General features: G+C 35.3%; 1 pseudogene; it reads right to left on the minus strand.

Moving 5' to 3' along the window:
- Window positions 1–224: 224 nt before the first annotated feature.
- Window positions 225–7,278, minus strand: LOC103609593 (annotated as a pseudogene).
- Window positions 7,279–7,962: the final 684 nt, after the last annotated feature.

A 7,962-nucleotide genomic window follows, 5' to 3' on the forward strand; every position in this document is an offset into this window, starting at 1 on the left:
CAAAACTAAAAGTTGGTTTTTCGAGAAGATAAATAAGATAGACACACCATTAGCTAGGTTAACAAAAAAAAGAGAGAGAGAAAGAGAAGATTCAAATAACAAAAATCAGAAATGAAAAGGGAGACATTACAATGGATACCACAGAAAAACAAAGAATCGTTAGAGACTATTATAAACAACTGTATGACGACAAATATGAAAATCTGGAAGATATGGATAAGTTTCTAGACACATAAAACTACCAAGACCGAACCAAAAAGAGGCAGAAAACATGAACAGACCAATAACAAGCAAGGAGACTGAAGCAGCAATTAGCAATGTTTCAACAAAAAAAGTCTGGGTCTGGATGGCTTTACAGCTGAATTCTATCAAACTTTTAATGATAAGTTAACACCAATTCTCCTCAAACTATTCCAAACAATTGAAACAGACGCTACTCTCCCAAACTCATTCTTTGAGTCCAACGCAACTCTGATACTAAACCCAGATAAAGACACAACAAAGGCAGAAAATTATAGGCCAATATCCTTGATGAACATAGATGCTAAAATCCTCAACAAAGTATTAGCAATAAGAATATAGCAACATATTAAAAAAAATTATACACTATGATCAAGTGGGATTCATCCCAGGGGCAAGGATGGTTTAACATACGAACGTCAATAAATGTGATACATCACATCAACAAACTCAAGGACAAAGACCATATGATTATCTCAATAGATGCAGAAAAAGCATTTGAAAAATTTCAACATCTCTTTATGATAAAGACTATCAACAAATTAGGTATAGAAGGAAAATATCTTAACACAATAAAAGCCATTTACAACAAGCCCACTGTCAGAATCATTCTGAATAGGGAATAATTGAAGACTTTTCCCTTAAGGACAGGAACAAGACAAGGATGCCCACTCTCACCACTTTATTTACCATAGTATGAGAGGTACTAGCCAGAGCAATCAGGAAAGGAAAGAAAGAAAGGGAATCCAGATTGGGAAAGATGAAGTCAAACATTGTTCATTTGCAGATGACATGATACTGTATATAGAAAAATGTAAAGACTATCAAAAAACTCCTAGAGCTGGTTAATAACTTCAGTAATGTTGCAGGATACAAAGTAAATGCCCCCAAATCAGTAGCATTTATCTACTCAAATAATGAATTAACAAAAAGAGAAATAAAGTAATCCCATTTACAATTATCACACAAAAAATAAGATACCTAGGGATCAATTTACCCAAGGAGGTAAAAGACCTCTACAATAAGAGCTACAAACCACTTCTGAAAGAAATTAAAGAAGACACAAAAAGATGGAAAGATATCCCATGCTCTTGGATTAGAAGAATTAACATTGCAAAAATGTCTATACTCCCCAAAGCGATCTACAGATTCAATGCAACCCCCATCAAAATACCAATGACATTCTTCAAAGAAATGGAAAAAACAATTTTACCTTTCATATGGAAAAACAAAAGACCCCCAAAAGCCACAGCAATCCTGAGCAAAACAAATAAATAAAGCTGAAGTCATAACACTGCTGGACTTCAAATTATATATACTACAAAGTTGTTGTAACCAAAAAAAGCATGGTATTGGTATAAAAATAGACATTCAAACCAGTGGCACAGAATTGAGAAGACAGACATCACCCCTCAGGCTTATAGCCATCTGATATTGAACAAAGGCAACAAACATCTACGTTGGGGAAAAGACTGCCTCTTCAACAAGTGTTGCTGGGAAAGCTTGATATCCATATGCAGAAGAATGAAACTAGATATGCATCTGTCACCATACACTAAAATCAACTCAAAATGGGTTAAAGACTTAAGTATAAGATCTGAAACTGTAAAATTACTAAGGGAAAATATAGGTGAAACACTTCAGCAAATAGATCTGGGCACAGGCTTTATGAACATGAGCTCAAAAGCACAAGCAACAAAAGAAAAAATAAACAAATGGGACTATTTCAAACTAAAAAGCTTCTGCACAGTAAAGGAAACAATCAACAGAGTGAAACAACAACCTACAGAGTGGGAGAAAATTTTTGCTAACTATGCATCCAACAAGGGATTAATATCTATAATATATGAGGAACTCAAGCAATTGCACAGTAAAAAAACAAGTAACCCATTTAAAAAATAGGTAAAGGAGCTGAATAGACTTTTTTCAAAGGAAGACATAGAAATGGCCAACAGACACATGCAAAAATGTTCAACATCACTAGTCATGAGGGAAATACAAAAGCCACTCGAGATACCACCTCACTCCAGTTAGACTGGTTATAATCAAAAAGATGGTGAATAACAAATGCTGGTGAGGGTGTGGAGAGAAGGGAACACTCGTGCACTGTTGATGGGACTGTAAATTAGTACAACCACTATAGAAAACAGTATGGAGTTTTCTCAGACAACTACAGATAGATCTTTCATACCAGCAATCCCACTTCTGGGTATATACCCAGAGGAGTGGAAATCATCATGTTGAAGAGATACCTCCACTCCCATATTCATCGCAGCTCCGTTTAGAATAGTCAAGATATGGAACCAACTTAAATGTCCATCAGTGGATGATTGGATAAGTAAACTGTGGTATATATACACTACGGAATACTATTCTGCCATAAAAAAGAATGAATACTCCCATTTGCAAGAACATGGATGAACCTGGAGAAACTTATGTTGAGTGAAATAAGCAAAGCACTGAGGGATAAATACCACGTGTTCACTCATATGTGGGAGCTAAGAGAGAAAGGAAGGAAGGAAAGAAAGACTACAGTAGTACAGTGGTCTTACAGAGGGAGGGAACATTCTTAGGGCTACAAAGCATAGTGGGGGTGGAGAGGGGAAAGAATAAGGAGGTTGGGGGATAATTAGGTGGGGACACAGAGTACAAAAGTAATTTCTGGTAATGGGTATGCCTCCAATATGAATCTGGCCCTCAAATCATGGGCACCGGGGGTAACAATTAGCTTTGTATCTCATGAATATTCTTAATAAAGAAAAAAAAAAACGTAGTTTTTTAAATGTTACGATATTTAATTTTTTCAAATTCTTTTTCTTCATCTATTGAAATAATCATATAATTTTTGTATTTATTCTGTTAATGTGTGCATCACAGCTATAGATTTGCATGTTAAATCATCCTTGAATCCCTGGAATAAATGCCACTTGACCATGGTAAATGATCCTTTTAATATGCTGTCAAATTCTGTTTGGTAGTATTTCGCTGAGAATTTTTGCATCTATTTCATCAGAGATAGTGGCTTGTATTCTTATTTTCTTGTGGTGTCCTTGTTTGCCTTTGGTTTTAAGGTAAAATGTTTTATGATTTTCTTGTAGAGGTATCCGTATACTTGTATTTTGTTACTTGAGGGTATACATCTCTTATTTGAACAATTAGCATACTTAAGATATTTAAAAAATTATATATTTGTATATATAATCTATATTGATGTACAGTTAAACATACCTTAAAACTCACCCATTTGTCATAATATATTCTGCAGAAATATTGATCACCTTGACATTTTATAAAACATCATACTAATCCACTACCCTGATGTGGTATAAAAATTGGACCCAATGATCAAGAAAAAGCAAGTATTTTGGAGGCCTTAGACTCATCTGAACTAGATGGTGGACAATAAACCACCTCAATAAGTTTTCGGAGATCCAATAGTCAGCAGCCTCCTGGGCTTTGGTATACTCAATACCTAACTTGTGCATCAAGTGATTGTGTGATGTAAGCTACCCGTCATGAACTAGATACCATCTCATTCTTCAAGCCATAAAATTGAGATGCAAAAAAAAAATCATTTATTTTCATGTTAATATGGTGCATAACAGATCAAGCTTAGCAGGTCCAGAACAGAGAAGTTGCCTTAATTTATGGCACAACTCCTTCAACAACTACCACTGGTGAATTGCCTTCTACCCCTCAATGCGTACCTATGACTATGTGGGAATTCCTTTAAACCAGAGGACTGATAATTAAAAACTTAGGTCTGCATGTGCAGATGGTTTTGCAGGATAGCAAATTAGGAGCAGTAATTAGAAGCAACTGGAAGTAGAAGATTTACTGCACCAATTAAGTGAAGTGTTATGGTCAAGTATTATTTATGGTTAGTATTATGATTGTGATCCTGAAGGTCAATGATGAGGAGAAATTCTCCCATTGGGAAGAAATACAAGTGATGCATTTGTTCGCTTTGTTTGGCTAAAAACATGAATCTTTATTGGTTACTGAACAGTTCTTAATGGTTTGGCTAGATGGTCAGGGTTTTGAACAAATTAAATGGGAAGATTGGTTGCAAAGAAGCCTGGGCAAGAATTCACATACACATCTCAGAATGGGCACAAACAATCAAAATATAGGTTTCCCATTTGAATGGGCACCAGACGAAATCCACTACAGAGGAAGATTTAGTAATCAGGTAGACATATTACAAGTTCTATGTATGTTAGCCTCTTTTTTCAACCACCTCAGTGCTTGTCCAATACATCCCTACACAGAATGATCAGAGGTGGTTTTATGTTGCTAAACAACATGGATTTCCTCACAAAGTATGATCTGGTTATTAGTACTGGCAAGCCTCTTCAATTCTGTCTGAGCCACTAATACGGCCGAGTATACTGTAGGGATCCATCGACCACATAGTGACAGGCTGATTATATTGGGAATCTTCCATCATGGAGGAAGTAGAATTTTGTGTCACTGGAGTGAACATATAATCTGAATACGATTTTCTTCCCTACCGTCATAATTCAGCTTGCATTGTGATCCTTACATTTAAGTGATGCATTACTCACCATCATGGTATCCTGTACAAAATTGCTTTTAATCAAGGAATTTATTTTATAATAAAACAAATGAAGCAATGCTCTCATGACAGTAGAATTAACTTCTTTTAATACACACATGATCACTCATAAGTAGTTGGTCTAATAAAGTGGTGGAATAGTATACTGAAGTCTCCTTTGTGGCTCTTGCAGGAGACAGAATCTTCATTCCCTGGATTTAGAAATGAAGATTGTAGTGTGGAAGTAGCACTTCTAACTGTTATAACTAATTATCTAGTTACAAAATGTTTCCTTCCCATCCCCACAATTTAGAGCTTTGCTAGGTGAGAGGTCTTCGTTCCTAAGGAAGGAGAGCTTCCAATAGAGTAGACAACAGTATTTTTATTAAGTTGTAAATTAAGACTGGCTATTGTCTATTTGACTTTTGTCCAGGGAAAAGTCCATATCTACAATTCTTTTAGATTAATATCTGTGAATATGATTCTAATAGAAAGCAGTGGGAATTAAGGAGAATCTGCCTGTTTGATTAATATATAAATAGTAAGCTTGGATAGCATGACAGAAGGTAACTAAAATGTCTGAATTGAGAGCATGTACTCCTTGAATATTTTTGGGACAGGGTATAATACAAGACAATACAAGCTGTGTTTTACATTCCTTCAGAATATTCATGAAATATCCGTACAAACAGTACTTAAAACTCAGGTTTACCTTGTAAGGACATATAGACATATAAAGATATTCAGCACTCTGGGTAGGAAAAAGTTATTCAAAACATGCAGTGATTGAAATGCAGTGGTTGAATTGGTGTATTCATGAGGATGAATTAAGGCTACAGCTGACGACAGAGACAACCAGCTAGTTGACTGCTATTCCTTTAACACTATCTATATGCAGCCATATGCTTATGTTTACCATTTAGACTGCATGATCACAAATGTTCACAGTTTGTACTGCATGATCAAACTAGATTGTAACTTTTGGCATTTCCGACATTTATGTATTATTTTCTTAGATTAATAAAGATGTTGTGGTATTTTATTCTTGGCATGAGTTACTCTTTCACTGTGTCAGAAATAAATTTTTAATCTCATTGTACAGTATCACTTAACAAATGAACACTCTTGGAAATCAAATTGATCTCTGAATCCTTTAAGTAAAGAAACAATAAAGGTGTTTGAGAAAATTTAGTTCATCTTTCTGTCTTGTTTACTCATTCACAATTTCATGATAATAATGAAAGAATTTAAAGTAATGCATATGACATGATGACATGATGTCATAGAAGGCAGTCAAGGATGATAACTGTATTATTTTTATTATGCCCTTATTAATATGTTCCCATATCAAGAGAAATAAAAGCTGCATATATCTTTTTGTGTCAGGACTTTTATTGTTGATTCTTATCACGCAGTTTCAATCTGCTTAATTTATAATTTTGGAAGAAATAAAATAAGTATTATTTATGGTTTGAAGTTTTTAGAAATATATTTCAAAATATGCCAAAAGAGTATACTTGAATGTACCTAGGCCAATAATTTTATGGGCGTTTTAATAGAACAATTAACTATATTTATTAATCAAAATATAATTGTTGAGTGTCTGTTACATATTAACCACTGCACTAAGTATTGGAGTTTTAAGAATTAACCAGGCAAGGCATGGTCATACCTTCAGGGAGATTACATTTTAGAATTTTTCACAAATAGTTAATAATGATTTAACAAATAAAGTTTAGTCCTTGAACTGAGGTAACCAAGGGACATATCAATAAGTTCTCATATATTTTTACTTCTGTTGTTTTTATGAAAACCGAGAATAGTGTAACCTCCACTGTTCATCCCTATATAGCTTATCACTTTCATTTCTTCCTCTCTTTATTTTTCCCCTGCTTTTTCCCATTAATATCCATGCAGGCAAGCTTGATGACCAGTGGTATATCACAGAAGAAGCTGTCTATTTCCCTAGGGCCACAGAAAGGCAGCTGCACAATCACAACTATTTCACTCATAGCATGCACAAAGCCAATGGCCCAGGAAGTCACCACCAGCCCAATGCACTTCTGAAGACTCATAATGGTTGAGTAGTGGAGTGGTTTGCAGATGGCCACATAGCGATCATAGGCCATTATCACAAGTAGCACCATCTCACTGGCTGCAATGAAATGGGCAAAGAGGATCTGGCACATGCAGCCTCCAAAGGAGATGGTTTTGTTTTCCCTCAGAAAGTCTGTGATCATCTGAGGAGTGGTGACTGAGGAAAGCCACATATCAACAAAGGAAAGGTTGGCCAACAAAAAGTACATGGGGGAATGGAGATGAAGGTCAGTGATGATTAGGATCACAATAACAGTATTTCCAGATATAATGGTCAGGTAAAGCATTAAAAATGTCACAAAGAGTAAGACCTGTATATTCCACGAGTGGCAGAGTCCCAGAAGCACAAATTCTGACACTCCAGACTGATTTTCTTTATTCATTTTAGCAGTGTGTCCTCTAAAAATAACCTAGAGAGAATTAATTACCAATTAATGGAATGAGAAAGGATACTTTATTTTTAGAATTTGGTGTTCTCATTGAAATTTAGCACCTATATCTTAAAATGAAAAGTACAATTGGGAAGAGAAGTCTGGACTAAATACATATGGTATTATATCCTAAAAAGAAACTAAATGCCTAAGATTGGCTTTTCAAGAAGCAGAGTCTGAAATAGGACTGTTATGCGATGAGAAACAGAGTCTGAAATAGGACTGTTATGCGAATGATTTATTGACAGGGTGCTCTCACAAGAAGGGAGCGAGGAAAGCAGGACAAGGCAAGAGCCTAAAATAAGATTGTGGTATCACCTGGAAACTAGCTTCATTCCACTATTCCAATAGAAAGGATTTGTGCTGGGCACCAACATGGACAAATAAATGAAATAACTAAAATTTAGGTCATCTATTTAAAAAGATGATGATGAATTGATATTAAAATCCAGTACAAATGACATGATGCAACATAATAGTTCTCCATACTATGTATAATGATTGCTTCAAGACTCACTTGAACCTCTTCTATAAAATATCATTAAAGGGGCTGGCTGGTTTGCTCAGTTGGTTTGAGTGTGGTGCTGATAACATCAATTGCAAGCGTTCAATCCCTGTACCAGCCAGCAAACCAAA

The sequence above is a fragment of the Galeopterus variegatus genome, unplaced genomic scaffold, assembly GCF_000696425.1.
Source record: "Galeopterus variegatus unplaced genomic scaffold, G_variegatus-3.0.2 Scaffold9832, whole genome shotgun sequence".
Taxonomy (NCBI): domain Eukaryota; kingdom Metazoa; phylum Chordata; class Mammalia; order Dermoptera; family Cynocephalidae; genus Galeopterus; species Galeopterus variegatus.